General features: G+C 43.8%; 1 protein-coding gene across 1 annotated transcript in view; it reads left to right on the top strand.

Moving 5' to 3' along the window:
• Nucleotides 1–2,059: 2,059 nt before the first annotated feature.
• LOC126194758 (protein numb) overlaps nucleotides 2,060–25,559 on the top strand; it is a 252,370-nt gene continuing 228,870 nt past the window's right edge. Inside the window, exon 1 of the mRNA XM_049933040.1 lies at nucleotides 2,060–2,225. The gene's annotated coding sequence lies outside the window, so the exon portion shown is untranslated. The remainder of the gene's footprint in view (nucleotides 2,226–25,559) is intronic.

Below are 25,559 nucleotides of genomic sequence, written 5' to 3'. Positions count from 1 at the left end.
TTCACATTAGGTCAAGTTACATGACTGCATATTACACAAAAGCTCGGAACGGAAACAAATTTTTAAGTAATCACCTTTGAGCTAAGTTGCATTGGTACGTTGTGTGTGCTTCATTATAATTGACACGCAAGTCGCCGAAGGGGCGTCAACTAAAAACACTTGCAATACGGCGGCCGAACCCCGAAGGGGATATCCCGGCCAGTAAATGCCATACGATCATTTCATTTCACTACTAAAAGTGGTTATAATGTTAATTCCTCTTTCTCAGTTCCTCTATAGCTGTTATGTAATCTGTGTGAAATGTACAATGTGAGTTGGTTTAGGCGTTTGCACCAAAATTTCACACAAGAAATCGCACAGCATATCCCGTCGTGTCCATGATTAAGTGGTCAGACGGTGACGTCACTCGATGTAGACGCAGGTCGCTCACGAAGGCCTCAGTGCAACGCGGCCGGACATCGAGAAGCACACGGTTAATGAATCGCGCCGAGAAAATCGGTGAGATTGTGGTGAGAAGGCAGAGGCAACTCAGCAGAGCAAAAATCAGTCTAACAGATACCTAGCGATCTGTAAAGTGAATTGTAAAAAGAAATGACCGTCAGTCTTAAGGGGCTCTCAGACATTCAGTAATATTGTCAAACTGCCAATATATTGACTGTGTGAGGGCGTGTATTGACCTATGTTAATACTAAAAATATTGTCGAGCAATATTGATTGGCTTCAAAGTATTCTCAGTATTGCCAATACATACTGAACGTGTGAGGTCCAGTGATGACGGTTTGACAATGTTCTCCAGTCAGATGTTGACAGAGCTTAAGGAACCAGTCACACAGCGTTAGTATGCACTGTTTATTTTTCAATACTCCGTTGTGTATATCATACCTCAGATTCAGTTTTAAAGAAGTCTTTTGACACAAAAGAATTTTAACAGTTCTATGCAAGTGTAATCTTTGTATATACCACTTTAATGTGGTCAACGGAGTCGTCCATATGACACTGCTTAGTTCATCAATATGAAAATATGGTATAGATTAGTGTATTACACAACAGTTTGGAAAGAAGCCCGCATTTCGAAAAAAACGTCATATATCTGCAATGACTGGTAAGAGGTCTGTTAAATGTACGCCAGTCTCACGAAATTATCACAAATCGTAAAAAAACTGTTTAACGTTAATTGCCTGGACAGGTCTTTGCCAGGCAGATATAACTGGTTTACAGGCATCGACAGAGAATTTTACTAATTGCGCTGGCTGATATTACAGAACTAAACTTCGAGCATTAGAATGACCTGCCTGTCGCCCAAATCTCTTGAAGTTACTCGTCTTGTCGACTGCGACTGCCTCTCCCAGTAACGTATTTTGCTTCCGTATTTTATGTTGTATCAACGCTAATAACTTGACGTACAATGTAGCGCACATCGGAAATAATTTATGAAGTCTTTCGGTGTCGTGGTTCTGATTTTAGTCAGTAAATTAACATAAGACTAGTCGCTCCATTTTTTTTTTTTTCCGTACCCATTCCGCCTCTTTAATTGCTTTCTGTTGCTCGCAAGCTATAACTAATATAGCTGCAGCACACGCTTACTTTTGCGTGTCCTGCACCTTAACCTTGTGGAGTTGCGTTGCCAAAGGACAATTTTTGTCATTGTTATTGAAAGCGTGAGGTCGATTCAATATATTGAAGGTTTGAAACTAGAATTGTCAATAAATAATGAACGTGTGCGGGGAAATTTAGGGACCTGGAGAGATTAACTATCGTGTGTTTTGCGACAGGTTTGTTTCATCCGTCACTGTCGGAAACAGTCTGCACAGCGCGTGTACAAGGCCAGCAGTAGTTGGCTTCTCGGTAAGCCAGCGGCGCGTCTCGAATAGGAGAGAGAGAATGCGCGTCCGCAGGACCATCAACAGCGGGCCGCAGACGATTAGCATGGGCGCGGAGCGGAGAGGAGTGGAGAGGTGACGCGCTCACGGCCGACCACTACCGCGGTCAGGTGGGGAGAGCCGCGCCGAGCCGCGCGGAGTTGGCAACACTGCGGCAGCTGCGCCGAGCCGCTCCTCAGTTGTCCGTCGCGTGGCTCGCCGTCAGGGCTGTCGCGTTCAGTGTGCGTGTGTTTTCGGGTGAAATAGCCGTTGCCGGTACGGCTCGCACTGCGAATTTGGTCGGTGATTAAGTGGCAATCCGTGTGGCTCCAGTCTGTGTTTGTGTGTTTATAAGTATGAAGCACGGTAAGTGGGTTATACGCTGCTATGTGATGGGCCGCCCCCGCCTCGTGGCAACGCTGCCGCCGGTCGGATCCGACGGATGGCCTGTGGTGGCCTGGCTGTGTACCTGGCATGGCAGCCACAAGGTCGGCCGGCATTCCAGCCAGGACCCCAGCCCGCGGTCGCTTCCCACACGATCAGGCAGGCTATAGCTTATATCAATTTCTGCTCGGAAATACGAACTCCGCAAGCCTCTGAAACAGAAATGTAATCAAATTTAACGTGAACCACCAATATGTTTATTCGTCAGCAAATTTATGAAATCGATTTACATCCACTTCCGCTCACTACACCATACTACAAAGTTCAATGACTAATCTTTTTATAAAAGCTTGGATCAAACATTTAACTTTTGTATAAAGTGTGGAAAGGGTATCCCACTGTACCGTCAAAGATTATAGAAAACGTCTTTTATAAAAAAAAAAGGCATTTGATAAAGATAGTTTGCAACGTAATAAGGGCTTTTGTTTTACCGTCAACTATAGAAAATTGAGGTTCTGTTTTACGGACGGTTCTTGACCCCCAGCCCTCAGCCGTGCATCTGCGGAAGTTCTGTCAGACAGCTGTTACGTAAGCAGTTGCAGTTGCCAAAAATGATAGCCACCTTCTAATGTCGTTTGGTGAATGTCAGCTTCGTGTTAACATAAACGGCATTGTTTTCTCCAGACAAATATCGAGTGGCAACCTTCATTTGAGACCAATGTGTAGAAGGATGTGCATTCACCGTGACGGTATTAAGCGAATTGAGTGAGAAGGATGGAGAGACTTGAAAGTAGGCCTACGTATGAAGCAGTGTCGAAAATGCTGGAAGTCTTTTTTGTATGTCAGTCTTAGGTAGTACTGAATCGGGACTAATAAGATTTTTTAGTTTATCGTGTCACAACGACTACAACCAATGTCGATAGGTTGGTGCCACAATTTTAAATTATAATGTTATGTAATTCCCATTGTTGCTGCTAATAATGGAGGGAGCTTCGGCAAAAAATATGAAAGTCATTGTGATAACTTGACCTTTCGTGTCCTACCATGAAGCTGATACATGCATTACTTAAACACATCTGGAAATTCAGATATAGGAAATACTGTAAAAATATTTTCTATTGATTTAACGAAATATTACTACCATCAGCCCTGCGAATTCGTTTTGCGAACCTGAACTTCACTGAATTGTTACCTAAGTGAAACCTTATGGATTACTATTTCGTTTTTGATTATCGTTCTCTTTTACACTCAACGTTCACTGTGGTTTTCTAGTCTTCTTACTGGCTAATGAGAAACTTCCGTTAGGAGATTAACAATTGTTACTCAGTATCGGAATGTTGGGAGTCGAAGTCACTGTATGAGTTTAATCTGACTCACTGGACTGGCATACTAGTGCGGATTTTCCTTGCCAACTTTCCCTGCAGCAATTTCGAACAGCAAAGTGAATCAGCGTAATTCGGTCTATGGATGGCGTAATCATCTGGCGTAAAATGAACCGTGATTCGACAAATAATTGTTTTTACAGTGAATTCATCATATTATATAGCATTCTAGTCAATACATATTAATAACGGGATTTGTAGATACCGCCAGAAAATTGGTTATTAATAAGTTTTGTGCAAAGTATTCCATTTGAAATTTATCGCAGGGTACAAACTCGTGAGCACGGGATTGGGGCAAATACAGATTGCTGAACAAAACACAAATTATACAGCAATCGCTAAAGCCATGGTATTGTCCCATTGCGATCAGCCTAGTAATGCTGCAACTGGCTAAACGATTGGTGTAAAAGTACTTCTAGAAGTTTGAGAATTATGTTATGAATAAAAAGGGAGTGTGAGATTGGGGGGGGGGGGTTGTAGGACGGCCACTTCCCCCTCCCCATTTGCAGACGCCTATGTACGTGGGAATGTTTCCCACGGGGGAGGCTACCCACAGTTACGTCACAGCTGGGGCCAACGCAGGCTTGCATTGTGCTGCCACCCTCCCCCAGCGGGGTGGAATAGCAGCACACCTGGTTTACGCTGGCGCATGGTAGCAGTCCAGTGCTTAGCCCTTGGCGGGATCTTCCGGCTCGTTAATTTATCTCCCTCTGGTCACAAGCGGAAGTTCCTTCCTAGCGAAACTGCAGTGACATAATCAACTGCGCGATGTCGAATTTTGTGATCTGGCGATCCAGTGATAAATAACCAGTTTCTGATTTCATAATTATTTTTGAGTATATGCCGAATATTGATACAGTACCTGAACGAATGTCAACAACGCTTGCCGGTAATGCCGCCGTTAGTTTGTTAGATAACGTTCTTATTTTCCACGTACGAGCCGGTCAAGTATAATACAGTTACAGAGTTTATTGCTTTTGTTTTTATTCTCTGCTATACTATACTACACACAGAAATCGTCTGGTGCTAAAACTATTATCATTGTATACATGTATTTGAATAAATTACGCACGCAACTGGTCATCGTTGTAGTTTCCAAACTACTGTATTTAGTTATTACAGAATAATTCGTTGCCATATGCTAAGAAAATTACAAATTTTTCATGGTATTCTTCCTTTGTTTTCGTTGAATTTAACATGTAGTAAAATATTATACAAATATTGCAAATGCTACGATATTCGTAGTAGCTTAAATTCAAGACCCTTGCACTCACTGCTCATATGCATAATTTACAGCGTAGCAATAACAAAAATGTAATGAGTCAATTGGCAGCGTAGTGGAAAACATATGAATGCGCATGTAAACCCACGAAAGAAAAAGTGAAAATCAAACCTATGGGACTTTGAACGGCACATGGGAACACGGAATAAAAACTATTTTATTGTGTGGAGAAGAGTAAAAAAGTCTCATGAGCTTTCGAGGAGCCCAAGATGATACCTCAGGGAAAAAAGATTGTAAGTGTACTGAATGTGATAATGAGTTTGCATGTACCAACGACGTTAGTTGTGCTTCTGGTTGTTATGTCGCGTTAGATGAAACTAGATAAATGTCTGTAGTGTTACAACTTAGTTCACGCCGTAGTTTCAGGCATAAAAACCACAAAGCGATATATTTTAAGTCGTGTCAATTTTTCAGTCGTCGATGAATTAAATCGATAAATGACAGTACTGTAATGGTATAGCGCCCCATGATCTCTCCCCTCGTTATGGAAACTGTATTTGTTGGAGTAACATCGCGTGATCTTCAAACAACCCGACAGTTCTAAAAACTAGTCAGGGCATCATAATGGTTAGGCTATTACCAGTACTAAATAAAATGTACTGTGCCGTCGTGTACAAGCGACATACATTTCATAAATTGTAAAAAACGGCAGCTAGTAGGACTATAGCTTGTTTCGTTTGTTGATCCATAGGTGGCTTTGGTTGCTCTTGATGTATTGTTTAGTTTCTTATTCACTGTAATTGCATCTGCATTGCAACATATATCCGAAACCAAACCCATGCAGTTTCTCCTTACATTGTGAACACTTTCTTACTGAGCTCGTAACACAGAAACAAGTGAAAGCTAGTTGTTGGATCGTCAAGACACTAGCACGTCACACAGTGTACTCGTTAAGTTTCTTCACACTGTCAGCGGAAGCCCAGAGCTCTTAGATGTTCTTGTATTAGATATTACTAACGAGATTCTGTGCATATCCTTAAAATGTGGGGACTACTGAAGAACGGGATACAACCCAATCACGTGTATTGTATTTATACAGGGTGTTTCAAAAATGACCGGTATATTTGAAACGGCAATAAAAACTAAACGAGCAGCGATAGAAATACACCGTTTGTTGCAGCATGCTTGGGACAACAGTACATTTTCAGGCAGACAAACTTTCGAAATTACAGTAGTTACAATTTTCAACAACAGATGGCGCTGCGATCTGGGAAACACTATAGTACGATATTTTCCACATATCTACCATGCGTAGCAATAATATGGCGTAGTCTCTGAATGAAATTACCCGAAACCTTTGACAACGTGTCTGGCGGAATGGCTTCACATGCAGATGAGATGTACTGCTTCAGCTGTTCAATTGTTTCTGGATTCTGGCGGTACACCTGGTCTTTCAAGTGTCCCCACAGAAAGAAGTCACAGGGGTTCATGTCTGGCGAATAGGGAGGCCAATCCACGCCGCCTCCTGTATGTTTCGGATAGCCCAAAGCAATCACACGATCATCGAAATATTCATTCAGGAAATTAAAGACGTCGGCCGTGCGATGTGGCCGGGCACCATCTTGTATAAACCACGAGGTGTTCTCAGTGTCGTCTAAGGCGGTTTGTACCGCCACAAATTCACGAAGAATGTCCAGATAGCGTGATACAGTAATCGTTTCGGATCTGAAAAATGGGCCAATGATTCCTTTGGAAGACATGGTGGCCCAGACCAGTACTTTTTGAGGATGCAGGGACGATGGGACTGCAACATGGGGCTTTTCGGTTCCCCATATGCGCCAGTTCTGTTTATTGACGAAGCCGTCCAGGTAAAAATAAGCTTCGTCAGTAAACCAAATGCTGCCCACATGCATATCGCCGTCATCAATCCTGTGCACTATATCGTTAGCGAATGTCTCTCATGCAGCAATGGTAGCGGCGCTGAGGGGTTGCCGCGTTTGAATTTTGTATGGATAGAGGTGTAAACTCTGGCGCATGAGACGAGACGTGGACGTTGGCGTCATTTGGACCGCAGCTGCAACACGGCGAACGGAAACCCGAGGCCGCTGTTGGATCACCTGCTGCACTAGCTGCGCGTTGCCCTCTGTGGTTGCCGTGTGCGGTCGCCCTACCTTTCCAGCACGTTCATCCGTCACGTTCCCAGTCCGTTGAAATTTTTCAAACAGATCCTTTATTGTATCGCTTTTCGGTCCTTTGGTTACATTAAACCTCCGTTGAAAACTTCGTCTTGTTGCAACAACACTGTGTTGGAATTCCAACACCACAAAAATCCTCTGTTCTAAGGAATAAACCATGTTGTCTACAGCACACTTGCACGTTGTGAACAGCACACGCTTACAGCATAAAGACGATGTACAGAATGGCGCACCCACAGACTGCGTTGTCTGCTATATCTTTCACATCACTTGCAGCGCCATCTGTTGTTGAAAATTGTAACTACTGTAATTTCGAAAGTTTGTCCGCCTGAAAATGTACTGTTGTCCCAAGCATATTGCAACAAACGGTGTATTTCTATCGCTGCTCGTTTAGTTTTTATTGCCGTTTCAAATATACCGGTCATTTTTGAAACACCCTGTATTTTCAGCGTGTTTGCTTAATTTTGTATGGTTCCAGAAATAAGTGACCAGCGGAACATCACCAGGTCCCTCTTCTCCGTGTTCGGCCGAAACTCACAACACCGAAGTTCTCTATACATAATTATGTAGTTCTGTGTACTACTATATTGTGCATACACGCCAAGTAACGAAAACCCACCCTGAAACGCATGGCCTAAATTAAAACATCAAATTGTTTATTTGTTGTGAGTCAGAAAACGATTCCATTTTAAAAGTGAACGTAAATGTAGCACCTCGCATTAATAAAAACCATGACATTCCAGTGAAATGCTACGCTCAATAGCCATCATTGGTTAAGCATAAAAATTTCTCGCCGAAAGCAATATTCTTACGTGTGAATTCTCAAGTGATATTAGTTTTCTTCTTCCAGTTGCTTGTTATGAATTTTGAACTTGCTGTTTTAAATTTGAATGCTAAGCACTTCTTTTGTTTTGTCTTGTTTGCGCAAGACTGTTACAATATTGGTTTGTGTGTCTGAGGTATTACAACATTCATGCACAAAAGTGACAAAACAAAAGTAATCAAAATATCCACGGGTGTGCTGCCGGTCTATAGTGCCCAACAAAAGTAGATCATAATTGAAAAAATGACATTTCAGGTCTTGTAACGTGCCGCTTAAGAATGAGTCATCGCGCGAAAAACGGTTGCAGCAAATAAATTATAAAAATTTAGCTTTATTAGATTATTATTATAACAGCATGCGTTTCGTACTTGTGCCTTTGTCTGTCTGCAATACATTAAGTAAGGAGGAGATTTTTTTTTGGCGGGGGGGGGGGGGCGGTGCAGCCAAAAACAAATATTCGGCGGAAGCCATCCGACTTCTTTTGATAGGAGACAAGGGAGTGGTCTACAAACTAAAAGTTAACACACTGTATAAGAATAGGCCAGTTTTTCCCCCAGCAATTATGACGGAAATTTTCCGCGGTTTTAGTACCTCGCGGCGAGTGAATGTTGGAATACTGTAGTAACTTAAACAACTTTATACCGTATGCACTGCATGTACCTTTAAGGTGTCTGTACGTAATTCAGCATTATTCCAAAAGTAACTGGCCTACAAAACTTAAACTGGTTCCACCCCTTCATGATTTTTTGCAAAATGGCCCGCATCTATCCATCCAGCCTTTCCTCTAGAACTGAAGTACAAATACATTGAGTTGTGCTAACTACAGTTTATTGTACTTGCAAACTCGGCTCGTAAAGTTGCAATCTATAGTAGTCTTATAAATTACATTCTACTGTATGAGAAGGTATCTACGGTGATCCTGAGTTCTAATGTCATTGAGCACCCTAAATTTTGTTGTTTAGGCTGGAACGAGGACACACTCAGTCTCGTGATGCCAAATAAGGAGCTGGTTGATTAAGACGCCGAAGTGATGCCCGATAAAAGGCTCGCAACAGGGTGAAAGCCATAGGACATTTATTTAACGACGCATCAATAACTCGGAGCCATTCCCCAGGCGGGAGTCGATGACGCAAAGTGTGCTTTAATAGGCAGCGACGCTACTCTGAAGCCATGCCTCCTTTGTTCCGTCTATGTAATACTGGGAGGACGTTCAATCCTGCTCATAGTTGTCGTAATACTGTTTTCCGTTGTCGTATCTATTGTGATTTGTACTGCGCCACTCGATCCGACTATCCCGGGACTCGGCAAAGAATTGCTTGCGGGAGTATCAATCAACGAGAACTCCCGTTCACATGAGCAGCTTCGTTTCGTGGTGCGGTCTGTTTGTACGCCCGTTAGAAGCTAGCTGTTTTAGTGGCCGCCGCCATTGCGGAGGCCGGAGCAGCGGAAGTTGCGGCGAACAGTTATACAAGCCGCGGCCTAAAGGCGCCTCGTGTTCACAGCCACTGCCAGTCGCCATGTACTCCAGCTGCGTCCTCACCTTTGTTCTCTCCGAGGTAAGGGCAGACCACAGCAAGAGCCTTGTTGCGCTGCGGTTCACAGACCTTCGTTATCACTGGCCGGCTTCAAGGGCAAGACTACTTGCTGGGAATACTAGGCCTACCTCCTTTTTTCTACTCAAGTCTTACGGGATAAGTCACTTATGCAAATAATTTCAGTTCTCATTGCAGCAAAAAGGAAATAAAAATACTGCTCTTATGCATATGTTTCGTTCCATTGTCCATCGATAACAGCAAGATGATTTGGCTCCAAGCACCAGGCTACAGTATTTCTTTCGGTCCGATTTACAACCTTATTTGGCCATTTATTTTGTGGCTACGAGCCGCTGGTAATACAATAAAGTGTTTTGTCTTAGAAGTGTGCTTCCTTTGTAGAATAAATTAATTGTTGAACGAACTTACACCCGCAGCAAGATTTTCTTGCTGAAGGGCCGACCCATGTACGGAAGATGGCTTCAAATTGTGCCTGTGTCCTCGTTCGACGGTCGGCAGAGGAGACTGAGACAACTATAATCGGCAGGCTACGTTCTGTTTGCGTAGATTAGAGGAACTTACTTGTAGTCCTTGTATTCAAGCAGATTGAATCAATATTAGACCCTCTTCGTTGCTGTCAAAGTTGTGGTTTGTTTCTAAATTTGAATTGCCTCAACAAATAGTGGGGTTGTAGCAGTTGTTGACTTTACCCAGAACGTACATGCAAGAGAAGTTTTGGATTTCAAAAGTATTGGCCGTGTTTCCACTAGAATTCTAAGTGAAATACACTGTGACAGGTCCACTGGGTGCAGAGAGAATTGTGGAATGAGCACAGCATACTCTTCGTGACAACATCAGAGGTTTTCAGGTGACTACTGTATAGTGCTGTTTAACTTTTGAGCTAAGGCAGAAACATCGCTATTACATTTGTTTTTCCTCCCTTTTACACGTTCATTTATTAACAGCACTCGCTAATAATTGTTGCTGCCACGGATGCAGAGCTACAAAGGCCTACGCCGAAGGCGAACATGTTACTCCCTAACACCACAGGTAATAATAGTAGTAAGAGGTAATTTTTGTATGATGAAAAATATCGAGATACTATGTACGCAATATGCAGTTAATGCAATAGGAGTAATTTTTGTGACTGCGTGGCCATGTATTTACGGGACTAGATGAATTCACTGGTTTGGTAGTATACTCCCAGTCTATATGTTAAGTGTAAACACAATTCGGACAGTGTTCATCAGCAGATAAGTTTTATATGTAAAAGTCTGCGTAATTTCCTTCCTATTATAAAGATATGGAATCTACTGTAATCGAAAAATCGACGAAAAATATATACAAGAATATATCTCTTAGTTTGCTGCTTGTTATAGCCTCAGTCACGATGTCTTTCGGGACACTTTAACTTTGGCGTTCTTGGAAGTATAGAGCATTGCCACCGCAGTAAACTTCGGTGTTCTTAGAAGTATATAGCATTACCGCCTCAGTATACTTCAATGAAACAGAGTCGGCATTACCATTGGGTGCAGTATATAACCATAAAATGATGTTGGCTATCTCTTCTTTTGTCATTAAAAAGCAGCATGCGGCCTGTGACACGTGTTCCCGATAAGCGAAATGTCCTCGAGTTTCTGTTAAGTTTTAAGCGAAGTTCATTATAAAATCGCTTGCATATAGTCAAGATACTGTAAAACTTGGGTAAGAAGTTGACGCTACTTCTGGATCGTACGTGTCTGTGTGATGTAATGACATCCGAAGTCTACAGTGTCACCGAAATATTTCACGTTGTACCGATGTTACGCGACCCAGAAGGAAATGTTGAAATCATGTTCTGCGCTTCCGAACGCTCACTCGGCAGATATAGTCTCCTACCCCACCGTTCGCTGTCCTAGAGCAGAGACCAAGACGAAGTATCTAAATTGACTGACACTTGAAGACATACTTGAAGACAGCCGTAGAAAGTGCTGCACAGCTTCGTTGCAAACAACGGAGACGGCCAAAAGCTGCTGTAATATGTGTGTCCAAAGACAACCATCTTGAACTATGGACATGACATCAGGTTGAAGGAGATAACTGATTCTGAAACCTTGGGCACAATCAACATGTAGCGGATTCATTTTACGCGGTACGGGAGGGGGAATCATTCAAAAAATGGGAAGGACAATACGTTTATTTCCCAGCGGCACCCAAGACTAAAACTTAGAGTCTACTAGTGATAAAGATATTTGTTAAGCCTCGAACGATAGCTGATTTGTTGTGTGTATTCTTATTTAAAATATACGCTTTGAGTACTTTGCGTGTGTCGTCGTTGTATTAACGTTCTAATTGCAAGGAAAAAAGTCGCCACATTACGTCATCGTGCCGTAGGAAATACCTTGTAACAACTTACCATTCCACTGAAACCCGTAACCCGAGCAGATGAATTGTTATTGTAGACATACATCTTTTTAATGCTATTTGCGGGATATTGTGTCAGCTTGATGAAGCCAAATATAAAATGTACCCAAAAATTTGCTCATCTGAATGGGCTTATTATGGGAAATATCCGCTAAAATACGTTACTGAAATTTGTGACGACTAGACAACGCTCCCTTACTCTGGATGGAGACGTTATTAACCAAAATTGGTTTTAGAACAAAAAATGTTGTCGCAGGCATATCTTTGCAGCTGTCAGAGGTTTCTCTACGCTTAGTGACCTTTCTTCGCAGTAGATAGGCGTTATTGGTTGAAAAGATTTAGCACGTACCGTTCCATAACACGCCCGACTACGGTCATTCGGACATCGGAGGACATCCGTACATATTGGCTAATTTTTCTTATTCCCAGTGTACCTGTATGCTAATGACAAGCACTGAATTAGCTGCACCTGCTGTGGGTACGTATTCAAACCAAGAAGGGACAAAGCAGCTCGGAGGCAGACATACCAAAGGCGCGGATGGGGAACGAAACAGCGCACGATCTTTCTCTATGTTTACATAAAACAAGTGCTTTGTTTCTAAAATGTTAAGTGCCGAAACGCACCTCTTCGACCATACTACAACCCTCTCCCGTGCGCGCCGTAAAAGTATCAGGCTTCGTTTCTTGAAAACTAGTGATAAAACTTTTAATGAGAGATAATTTTTTTGCAAAATACTGTTCAGAAATCAACTACTGCCAGTCAGAGTTGAAACAGTTGAATTGTTGATGCTCGGTGAATGTGTGTCCAGTATTAATAAAGCATTTAGGAATGGATTATGATAAAGGTATCCCTGGGCCATCGGAGTCATTCGCAATTGCGACTTATCGGCATTTAGTAAAAGCAGAACACGATGCTACGTGAGACACGGAGTGAGATGTTTAGTAAATGCATTAAGTTATTTGTCTTCTGCTCATTGAGAGGTAGTCTGTAATTCTGGTTCAAATGGCTCTAAGCACTATGGGACTTAACATCTGAGGTCATCCGTCCCCTATACTTAGAACTACTTTAACCTAACTAACATCACACACATACATGCCCGAGGCAGGATTCGATCCTGCGACCGTATCAGGCGCATGGTTCCGGACTGAAGCGCCTAGAACCGCTCTACTACAGCGGCCGGCTGTAATTCTGGAATTGATTACTGCTCATTGAGAGGTGTTACAGTTGAATTCATTACTAAAGCAACACATCTGAACACGAAAGTCTCAATAATACCTCTTCACGAAACACTAATTACGTCTGTAAGGTTTGACAAGCACGCGGACAGACGTTATCTTGCTGGAACGTAAGGCAGGGATGGCATGGCATGAAGGGCAACAGGACGGGGTGTAGAATATCGTCGACGGACCGCTGTGCTGCAAAGGTACTGCGGATGACAACCAAAGATGTCCTGTTATGAAAAGAATTGACACTCCCAGACCATCACCCTTGGTTGTCGAGCCGTACGGCGAGCGACAGTCAGGTTGGTATTCCACCACTTTCCAGAGCGTCTCTAAACACGTCTTCGCTGGTTGTTGGGGCTCATTTCGGAGCGGGATTCAGAACTGAACACAATTGTATTCCACTCAATGAGATTCCATCCCAAAGACGTGTCTGGAGACACCCTAGACAGTGGTGGTATACCAACCTGATTGTCGCCCGCCATACGGCCCGAGAACCAGGAGCGATGATCTAGGGTACAATTTCATTCCATAGCCGGACTGGTTGGTTGTCAAGCATGGCACCCTTTCAGCACAACTGTATGTCGGCGATATTTTACACCCCGTTTTGTTGCCGTTCATGGCAAGCCATCCTGGGCTTGCATTTCAGCAGCATAATGCCCGCCCGCACACGGCGAGAGTGCTTGCCAAACCGTACCCTGTGCAACAAGGTCACCGGATTTCCCCCAGCTGAGAATGTTGGGAGCGTTATGGGCAGCGCCCCCAACCAGCTTGATATTTTGACGATCGAATGCTCCAGTTAGAATTTGGGTCGATTTCCTTCAGGACGACGTCTAGAGGTGGACCAAAGCGTTATTGACTTGCTCAATTTGTGAAGCTCTATCTCTTGAACAAATTATGAGTGCATTTGCGAGTTCTGGGTAGGCCCGGTGGCTCCAAAAAATCCGACCGCAGCACCAAGGTAACGGTGAAAGAAGCGGTTGGCCCCTCTGCGGTCTCGCCCCAACGCAGTGTGTGCGTTTCACGCTGTTTGCGCGACTCCTTCGCTCTGTCATGATAATGAGCTTCTCGCGTCCGCAGAAACCGTGCTGCAGGCCAACGCCGTGCCGAGAGTCGTGGCTTTGTGCGTCCAACCTCTTTAAATGTCGCTTACCCTCTTTCGCACAATCTTACTTGCAGCAAGAACGTTTCCTCATTTGTATCTTTCTGCAAACAGCAGAATGTTCACTATTTGTGAAATAATGAGGTGAAAAATCTTATCTCTTACCGTATATTTACTATTACAGATGTTTCCACAATGAACAACCAAAATATAAAATATTTATTTATGACTGAATACGTTGATTTTTCATACTACATGGGTATCCACACTTAGCAAAATATTGGGACATTCAGCTTACGATAGTAAAATACTCCGGGCAATTGTGCCACGGTCTAAAGCGTTTCTTGGAGAAACAGTCACATTCAAACCTAACCTGCAGATCAGTCTGTCCCGACAGCCAGGTCTTCATTTTTTTTTTTAATCTTTCACCTCATTTTAAAGGTAATTCCTAGTAACACGTGTCGTAGACTACAGCACGCTGTGCTACACTGCCAGTATGCTAACTGCGGTAAACCGCTTATCCCAGTGGGACTCCACAGGCTCCTGAGAAATGTCTCAGCGCGAAAGTGTCCGCCCGCACATTAGTTCCAACCCAGAATTGGACTTAAGGCAAGCTTCAGTATCAGTACGCAAGTTATAAGACGGGTTGTGGTACGGTGCAGTACAGTATTTCCCTTCCGAGAAATGTGACCGACACTGGGGACTTTAATGAAAGCCTCCGCAGTCGTGTAATCCTACTTTTTGTTGCTAGAGGGGCTGTGATCGCATCCGCTCGCGCAGCACCGATGTATCATGAGAGTAGGGAGAGATCTCTTTAGATTCCGTAGTCCGAGGGGCTTGAGCGCTTGCAGCGGTCTTTACCCTTACCGTGTGGTGATTTATTTATTTTCTCAGTATGGAAGTGACAGGCCCTCATTGAAAAACAAGCTCGGGGAAGGGGGTGGAGGGGTGGGGGAATTCGGTAATTGCAGTGACCTAGGAACACGAATTGCCTTGGGAAATGTCTTCTTTGAGGCAAGAATGTTTCGTCCGGTCTAGGGATGTTCGATGATGCTATATCGTCAATTTCTTATCGTCCATGCTACATGATGAATTTATAGAACGGTGTAAGAAGCAACGTACAAGTACATCTAATACGTATTTATTAATCAATAATTACAGCAATAGCTAACATTGCATGTCCTACAACTTTTTGCATGCAGACCGTAAAATTACATTTTCGAGAGAAGTTTGCCCTTCATTCTTCTGCGCCGTTGACAGCGTATGTCTTGCTTTTGAGAAGTTTTTCAGAAGTTACGTTGCGACTGTACAGCTTAAACACTTCAGAGGGTTGTTTTTAGTAGCTTTGGATATGTAGTACTTATGATAGGATTCCATACTTCTAAGCAGATCTTTTTAAGATCTAGAAGGCAGTCTTTGTCCGTTTCTGTGCCTGTTTGGATTTTTTTGCGCCGTTTTGTAACGTTGATCTGTAAATCCGATTTGGCTTTTCTGCTTTCCCGTAACGTTTCGACGTGTGCCCATCTTCAACGTTTGAACTGCTGCAAACGAGTCCCTGATGGTTTATATTGCCTTTAATTGATAACGTACGTTTGTTTAATTTATGTTACGGTGTTAGTATTTAGATTATCTCCCTAGTATTAGTTGCATGTCATATTATGTTCAGTGGGATTACATTAATGCCTGTAACGTATTTTTTGCTACTGAAATTTCATGAGGTGCCATTTAAGACTGTCACATCCATCTGACAGATGTGTAATTTCAGCAGTTAATAGCGTGGGTGCGGACTGGCATTATTAATCACTGGATGCAGCTACAAATATCTTTTATTCATGTAGAATGCAGAACTGTATCATGGAAATACTTCTTGAATTAGGCCTAGTTTGAAGAATCCTTATCTTACTTCGTCACTTGTTGCTTACTTTCTGTAAACCACATTACAATCCACTCCACAACAGTAATCGGCTCTTGTACTTTGTATTTTCAGTAGTTTTTTCCCCGACAGAAATGAGCACTTGACGAGTTTTTCTTCCAAACAGTGTTTCTGCCCCTTCAACCACTGCACTGGCGTTGGGTTCTGAAGAAATTACTGAAAGTGGGTAAAAATAGCCTGTTTCTTTGCCAACATCGAAGGCCGATATTTTGCCCTAAACATCTATGTTAAGAAAGCTTTTGTGTGGGTATTGAAACATCGATGTTTAATCATATTTTGTAAATTTAGATGACCATCGAATATCGTTAGACCTCAGTGGTATCTCATTCTTTGGCAGACAGCAAAAGCCCATCGTCCGGAATTGTGTGGCTTTGAATTAATTTCAGACCCTCTGTTTCATTAAGTCGTGATTGTGTGTGTGGTGGGACCAATAACGTCGTCCAGTTCCTTTAAAACATATTCGCCATCCTTGCGATGAGCGTATAGTGTGAAGAAATACAGGACGGGTTCCATGAGAGCATATCTAGACGGGTTTCTAGCATTTATTTTATGGGATTCGAAACGTCGGTTTAGCACTTCGCGCCTGGCACTACGTATTAGTCGACGTAGTGGATCTTTCTCGCCTTAGCGTCCACACAGTGAAGCGACGGAAATGAAAAGAGTGACAATAAATAGTCTTACAGGTGCACTTGCCACTGGCACAAATGATTGAATCTGATCGGTAGTGCAGAACGAAATAAAATTAATTCTAACCCAAGAGTCTTAACGGAGAGATGATTTTTGTCTGGTATGTATGGTGCTCTAGAAGTATATGTATAGTGCAATAGAAGGATATTGGTGGAAAGTTAGGTAGATTCAAAGGAAATGAGGAGCCTCTCGGCAGAATCGGCAAGGAGAGGAACATGTGGAAAACATTGACTAAAAGAACGACAGAAAAATAGGACATGCAGATAACAGCTTCCACGGTTCTAGATGGGTCCCTACACCGGAAGAACTTTGAGGGAAGATTGGGATTAGAACGTTGAGTTTAAGTACTACTCCTTGATGAAGAGGTTGGCGCAGGTGACGAATTTCTTGGCGGACAGCACCAGACCAGACAAGAGACTTCTGATGAATCTGTAAAACAAATTGCATCCTCTCTCCTTTGTGTCACACATCATCTTGTTAATGTAGTTGGATTCAGCAGCGGGTGGCTTTCGTCGTTTCCGTTGTGTCCACACCCGCGTGCCGTTTACCCCAGTTCGCCGGCCAGACACCGCAGAGCAGGTGCAGCAGTGCGCCCTCCCCTCCCCTCCCCTACCCTACCCTAGCCCTACCGCGGCAACTTTTAGCCAGAGCCTCTCCCCCCTTCCCTTCCCCTCCATGTTCTGCCACAGACGGCGTGGCGTGGCGAGACGAGGCACGCTGCAAAAACGTCTGCTTAGCCCGCCCAGATTCGCCAACCCACGGCCCGGACAGATACTGCTCTACTTCTCGCTGCGGTCGCGTCTGTAGCTTGAGCCTGGGTTGCACCTGACTTCGTCGGAGTTGTTTCTTTTCCGATCATTCCCCGTGCCCTTCCTTGCCGGTCCTACCCGGAATTTTCCGGGTTTCATGGTCCAGTCATCAATTTTAAAAACATTTAGGTTTTGTGTAGTAATCTCTTGTGGGTACCGATTTATTTACCAAGATCGCTACGTTAACACAGTTACTGGATTACTAGTTTCGGCAAAATCTACTGCCATCTTCAGATCGTTGAAAACAGGGCAGTGGTAGTTGCATCATACAATGCTTAAACTACTCCTTGACATTTGCTTAAAGAGTCGAGGCATTACAGTTACAAGCTAGGTGTGCTGTCATAATGTACGTACAACTTGAAATAGGGATGGCGCGAACAATACAGATACCTGCAGCATGTCGCCTGTACGCGTGGCTGCGACAGAGTAACTGAGGAGTGGATTTCGCGTATAACGGAAGCCAGTACTGAGAGGTACCACCAGATTGTCTGCACAACATGACGTCAGTTACAACTAATGTAACAGGGTCACACCTATGTTTAGCGTTGTAACGAACAAAATGAATATAACATCAAAGTTGTATACACCAAGTAATCTCAAGGGCAAAGTTTGCACAAATTGTATACCTATCCATAAAATTTAGGTTTGTCGAAAAGATGCACTGCATTAGGTGTCCTGTGCATTGGGAAGCTATCACATCGTTTTTCGAAAAGATGGCGTTCTAGCAGTTGGCGGATGAGAGAGAGAGAGAGAGAGAGAGAGGGGGGGGGGAGGGAGAGGGAGGGAGGGAGGGCTGGGGGCAATGATTTTACCAAACAGGGAGCGCGGTTGAAATTACACAATTAGGTAGCGTCGCAAGGAGAATTGCAGCCACTTGCCGACTATAACAACACTTGGATTTGCCAAGTGGCACTAAGACGGCTCTTACGATTAACCGTAAACAGTAATGCTCGCAACATTCTCAAAATAATGAGACTTGACTAATATACGATTTCTTCCCCCTCAGATTCTGAAGCGATTTCAGATTTTCGTCGCGGGATGTTCGTCATTGAAACTGGTAGACTCTAACTGTTGACGTAACTTTTTCAGTCCCCGCTTAATGTTATGCCGTTTTGGATCTACTTGTCTTATATGGTGGAAATCCCAAAGAACTCCTTCTGTGCAGACACTTAGAAACATGATTTACAGAAATAAGTTTATCATTCAAACAGTAGTAGTGATTCAAAACAGGTAAATTATTATTCGCGGTTTACGTACTGGCAAGGTAACCATTGCCAGAGTTTTACATTCCTTGCCTTTTGTCTTCATAATCAACTATTTGCGCTGAGAGTGTGCATAAGCAGCAATGGAAAAAAACAATCATGCACACTGTGTTAGTAAAAAACGTGTTCCATCTCTAAATTTGATTTATTACAACCGACGTACGGCGTAAGCCGCAACTAAAAAGTAAAGGTGGCATACATCTACAATCTGTTGTCATCTGCATCTTTTGACAAAAGTAAATCAAATGTACGAACGTAAATCACATTGAGCGAAAATTCAGGCAACAAAAATTTATGTAAAAATCTAATTTAATAATAATCCTCGCCGACCCGACTTCCAAAGTACTACTTATCGATGTTACATCAAGTAATATGAACCTGCAAAGACATATGCAAAAGTCAACAAAGACCACAGCATTTTCAACTGCAAATGATTACACCACCGAATCGTTATTGGGAGCCTTAGAACCAGGCTACGGTTATAATGAACACACATTACGGAAGTAAAAGTAAACATAAGAAGGGTGAAATACGGCGTCCAGCGCTCTCAGCCAATCAGTTGTGATACCATCTTTGGGTACATACTATCTCTGTAGGCTCTGTTGTGGACGGTATCGTGGGAAGCTCGTCCTGAGCACAAAATTAGTCCAGAAGATGGCACTGCAGTATGTGGCACGCTCTTCGCTGTATTCGCAGAGAAAAAGCATCCGCTTCAGCTGAGGAGATAGCCATTAGATTGTTGAGGCATCATGGAGGGAGGGCAGGGGGGGGGGGGAGGTGGAGGTGACTGGCAGCAGCACACTTCCCTTTCTACATTCCCACCGGCACGTGCTGCACCTGCGTCTTTCCTGGTCGGTAGGCTTCTGTTGGCTTCCTTCGCGTCTGACCAAGTGACCTTGCACTCAGGAAGGGTCACAGTGCCAGTGAGGGGCAAGAGATTCTGCATTGGAATAGTAGTTGCATCGTTTAGTGTAGGCTTCACTCTCTTCGCGTGCAGACGTAAGCGAGACTGACAGGCAGTTGTGTGTCGGCACCCCAGGGTGTATCATAATTAATGGCATAAACGCATACAGTTGAAAGTACACGACATTAGAAGCAAGAAAGTCTCAGTAAACATAGGGTCAAAAATGCATACCTTAAGAGCTACGAGCAATTTTTCATCTTCGATGCTGTGAAGCAAATCTCTTCTACTGCAAGCTCTTTGCTCTTCATATTTTGGGAAGTTGTAGTACGGACCGAAACAAGAAAAAAAAAAGTCCAGTAAACATGCGCTCTAAAATGCATACCTTAAGAGCTATGAGCACGTGCTCGTCTTCGCTACTTGTAAACACAACTCTTCTGATGAACTATTGCTCTTAACTTTTAAGGTACGCATTTTAGAGTAAATGTTTACTGGACATTTTTTCTTGTTTTGGTCCATACTACCTAAAATGTGGAAAGCAAAGAGCTTGCAGTAGAAGAGGTTTGTTTCACAGTATCGAAGATGAAAAATTGCTCGTAGCTCTTAAGGTATTCATTTTCGACCCTATGTTTTTTTGCTTCTAGTATCGTGTACTTTCAACTGTATGCGTTTACGCCATTAATTATGGTACGCCCTGTATATCCAGCTCGTTGGGATCCAGCTGATGTCCCTCGCTGTGACCTTCCCTTTGGTGTGAGTAACAGTGTTTTACAGTGTTGCCTGCTTAAACTTTTACATCCATATTTTTCGAGCCGCCTCTAGCGTGAGAGCTCCAAATCCTGAAATATTCCAGTCTCTTCGCGAAATGTGTTTAATAGGGAGTAATATTTTGTCCAGCTCTTTTTGTAGTGTACGGTCTCGGAGTTTTTACAGTGAACTTTTGTCAATGCTACTCTTGTAAAATGTGCCACTAGAAGTTAGGTATGTTAAAAGAAGGGACGAAAAGTGTCACTTTTACTTTGATCTTCTCTGTTATCCCAATCTGGTAAGGGGGCTAAAATGTGTAGTATCGGATGGGGGCAGAAGGGGATGTACATGTTTTGCAAGTATAAACTCATGTTGAGTTTTTTAAAACCTTGTATTCTTGGTATTTTGTTATCTAATTCTTATAGGCTTGTATGTTATCACGGCGGCGTTGCATTCAAAAGCTATGAAAATTTTAAGGTCGGGTGACATGTGTGGGATCAAGTGCCATATTGCGGCAGGACGACGACGATCTCCCCCAACAGTTTACAGCTGAATTCTCACGCGCTGCAGTATTGGCCAGATGGCGGCTACAAAACCTGGCGTAACCTGGCTGTCTTCCTGTCACGTTTTGTCATCATTATATATTTCTGTTTCCCGTCCCATTTGGTAAGAAATGAGCTCTGTATACTCGCCATTGGGTTCTGTGGCGTCATCTTCGAACTCTCAGTACGCCGCCACTGCCCGTTTAACTGAAAACAACGTCACTCCAGCCTGTTGTCTGGTGCAGGTGGACTGTATCAACGTAGCAAGGAGAGCCGAATACACGAATTGGCAAGTATAACAGAGGACACATGGCGCTGCCGCGACATACGCAATCTTTGGCCACGATGATTAATGCATACCAACACAATGATCGATTGGTTAGCAGCTGTTTATTCATCAATTTAGATACGCAGATGTATATGTGTGTATGTGTATGTATGTATAAAACTTTTCCGAAGGCTGCTGCAAATCTGTTTTAATATTAAAATCTCTGTTCAGAAAATGTCTAAAATTTAACGTCGATAAACGCAAACTTCCGACACGTTAGCAAGCCTGTGATGACAGTACCAGAAAACAAGACGCGAGGATGAAAGGTATTCCCTAAATTATGAGAATAAACAAATTGCGCGCTTTTCTATCACAGGGAGGTAAGTGACGTTGCTCTGGACCTTGTTTTCATTTGACGGAGCACAAATATTTTCTCACAGTGGAAGTGGAATAAACAAGAATACAATCAGTTGTTTGCATTGGACGAACTTGGTAAGTTTTTCGCTTAAAGCGTGGACCATAGCATCGAACTTTGTTTCCAGACATTATATATCTCTTATAGAGCACATTTGCAACTGTACACTCGGCAGCGTTCAAATTCTCGTCTTACACGCTTCAGTCTAAAAAATGATAGCTTCGTTAGAGACCATCTGATCGCGACAATCAGCCGTTTTCGACTCGTCTTTTCAGTGATTCTTTACGACACCAAGCTCGTGCACTCGAATTCCGTACAAAGTCACGACTAGCATTACAATGCTCCACGTTTCAGCAAGAGAGACCGATTCGACTAGGAAGCGACCGCAGCGCCTCCGTTCTGAATACTTGTACTCGTGGAACTATAGGAGGAAGGGAGTTAGTCCAACAGGGACGTTTAAAAGCAGCTCCCTGATTTCTAATGAGAGCAACCCTCAACATTTGATTGGTACTCGCTCCGTTTCTGATCTCAACTATGAATTTGATTCATTTCGCACTACTGCATTGCGCTTCTGTTAGTACGTCATTACGTTTCTCGTGAGCGTTATTTAAGGACGTGTTTTATATACAGTGGTCGGTTAACTGTAAACAGACCCTGTAGGAATATCTGGTTAGATGTAAGGGAGAGCCTGAAAGCTTCTATTTTTCGAGGCAAACTAAATTCGTAAATAAGTACATAATAGTGCATCACTCGAACAGTACGGGTTTGTCTCCGTGTATCAGACAAGACGTCACTGCCGTCTGCCCGGAGCCTCAATTTGGATTTTCGTCAAATACCAGCATTGACCGTGACGCGATCGCTATTTGACTGCGAACAGTTACCAGCCGTGTACCTGGTCATCATTGAAAACCCCGGCGCAGCGTCACAAGGTACTGGAGGGGCACTCGGGAGTTGGCACTGTGCCCGATCGTGCTCACGCCACTTCCGTGTGGCGACGTTCCTCAGCCGCAGCTAATTACTATTGCGACAGTGTGCAGGGCACGTCACGACGTTCCTAAGCAGCCCTGCATCAGAAGGCAGTGACGCTGTGCCTGAACACGTATAAGGCAGGGTCAGAGACTGAGCATGGGACGTTTACTCAGGCCGTTGCTGCTATAACGTCGGAAAACGGAAGTCTGGATGATAGAGTGCGCCTCTTGAACTTGTTCGGTCGTTCCTGGTGGTGTCTGCGAGGAGCGGTGTAGGCCATGTGCCGGGACTGGGTTTCACCCTTATCCTTGTCATCGTGACACTGCACACCCATTACAGCCACCTACACTCAACAGATACCGTGTAACGAAACATTTGCGGACCACGAACGTCGGCAAGTGCTGACCTTTATTGTGACAGCGTCAGTTTGCTAGTGCCCGTGGGACTGCAGCGGTTCTCCAGCCTAGCCACTAATCTGGCGTCTTCAACTGCGAACCTTACCGCAGCAGTCAACCACAAAACCAGAAGCGTGGTGGCTTGGCTTGGCTCGGCTGGATGGTCGTCAACGGCAAATGTTTTTTCCGCACAATGTCTGGCGTTTCCTGGTACCCTTTGAGAAACAAACTTCTTAAAGTGTCAACAGGCAGCAGCACTTTACAGATGTAGTATGAGCGTTAGCAATTCGCAGTGACTACTCTGTTCTGGAGGCTGATGTGGCCCCTGTAGGTTGCCGGAGACGAGTTTGAGCCCTCTGGAGCGGAGGTGATGTGGAGGCGTATTTGGGAAGTCCGTAATCCGAAAGCAGTACGGTTGTTCTGTAGATGTGGAAAGCTCAGAAGTTTTCAGGAGTGCGTTTCCTTTCGCGCCGCGAGAAACGTCTTAATCTATTACTGGCTTCCGGGGTGGGTGTTGATGTTAGCGAGCGTGCACGGAGTGTTAAGTAAGAGGCGGCGTAACAGAGTATGGAGGAACTGACTAGCTGGAGGCGTTGCGTAACGAACGAAGCGGACTTCGCGAGCTTCGTGGAAGAAGAATATTTTCAAATCCAATATAAATTGAAGGGTGACATTCTCATGTATGTCCTTAGCCCTATTTACTTTATATTGTGTTCCAGTGTTGTTCACAGAAAGGTGGGAGAAACTGGTTGGTGACGGTGTGGTGCTTGATAGCGGTTTTATTTGGCTTTATACCACATGTGTAGCAGAATATAGAAATTATCCAGGTCCGCCATTAAACGTTTCCAAGGGAGTCTGTGGAGCAATACGTCGCGCACCACACGGCGCTAAGAGTTCGTGGACTGGGCGGGGCAGCAAGGGAACTTAACCACTTGCTGCAGAAGCTGCGAGACGACGGACGAGGAGGAACGTCTCAAGCAGTAAATCACAACACTCACACTGCTGTCATGGAGTGCCAACTTTATATAGATGACATTTGCGAGGGGGGGGCGGAAAAAATTTCTCCTGTAACTGCAGCTGGAATGTTCGAATTTCACGACGATGTAGTTTGAAGTACAGTTGGTATTTTGTTTTCATGTGCAGCTCTAGCGAGAGAAGCCTGAAATATGAATCGAAATTGGCACGCATGTTACCGTCAATTTGTTGCAGCACCGCCGAGTTCCATATTTGTGGGCCAAAGGGCATAAACCGAGTGAAGTTAACAGGGGCATGCGTTTCGTGTATGGGGACGACTGTATGGAACGCAGCAATGTCTCCAGGTTGTGTGCATTCTTCCAAGAAGGCCCTGTGAACCTTAATTATTCGCCATGCTCCGGGCGTCCGATAAAAGCTACAACCCCACAGAATTTCGGAGCCATTGGGGCAGTTATTTTGAACGACAGGCGTGTTCAACTGCGAACCTTATCGCAGCAGTTCAGCATGTACTATGGTCAACCACAAAACCAGAAAATCACCAAATTTGGGTGGGCGGCCCTCAAACATCCGGACCTTTCACCGTCGGTTTGTCATCTATTTGGTCCAGTGATGAAATTTCTGACTGGCTATCGCTTTGCGACAGATACGGAAGTGAAATCAGCAGTCCGCAGATGGCTATACTCCAAGCAAAATGACTTCTACGAACAGGGCATATTGAAACTGGCATCATGATTGGAGAAAAGTGTGGAGAGCGTTGGTGACTTTGTAGGACGTAGGTAAAAGATGTAAATTCATTTGTGATTTTTTTACCTGTTAAACTTTTTGGTTATAAAACTGCTCGTATTTTATCTACATTTCAGCGGAGTATACATTGCGAAGAACGTCGGCCACAAGCCAGAATTGACGAGAGTGCTACGAGATCTGGGATTAGTTAATTTCGCGCTGCAAGGACCAGGAGAGCGCGAAAATTTTAGGGGCAGGTGGAGACTGGGATATGCGTAACACATCATACAGGGTGTTTGGTGGCGTGGTTGTGTAGAGGTGGAAAGATTAGCTTGACGCAGGAGAATGCGTTGTTTAACTTGAAATCAGCTGAAAGACCGAGGGACTTAAATAACATTTTCCTGAATTATTTTGAGATGGGAAGACCGCTGCCCGAGTTCCAGAAGGAAATATTTCACTTTGTGCTGTTACTGTACCTGGATTGCCTTTATCTACTTTTCGTGAGCAGTGCTCACCATATTTGTTCATCGGAACCAGTAGCACATACGATGATATACCAATTCTACGCTGCAGTGTGCCGAAACTTTACATTACCCTCAGAGCAGCAGTCTTAACAAAAGCGTTCCTTAAAATTATCTATCGTAAAGAATCACACTGCGACCTTACGCAAAATGCTTGCTACTGGGACTTTTGCCGTATTAGAAACCGCACTGCAGAGTTCCAAAGGACATTCTACCATTGCCTACGATCTATTCCGCTAGTAGTGTGGGATGTGGCAAACTGTTCCACCGTAATGTAGCAAGCTGATGT

Source organism: Schistocerca nitens, chromosome 7 (assembly GCF_023898315.1).
Source record: "Schistocerca nitens isolate TAMUIC-IGC-003100 chromosome 7, iqSchNite1.1, whole genome shotgun sequence".
Taxonomy (NCBI): domain Eukaryota; kingdom Metazoa; phylum Arthropoda; class Insecta; order Orthoptera; family Acrididae; genus Schistocerca; species Schistocerca nitens.
The sequence above is the reverse complement of the archived record's forward strand: the minus strand, read 5'-3'. Positions and strand labels throughout refer to the sequence as shown.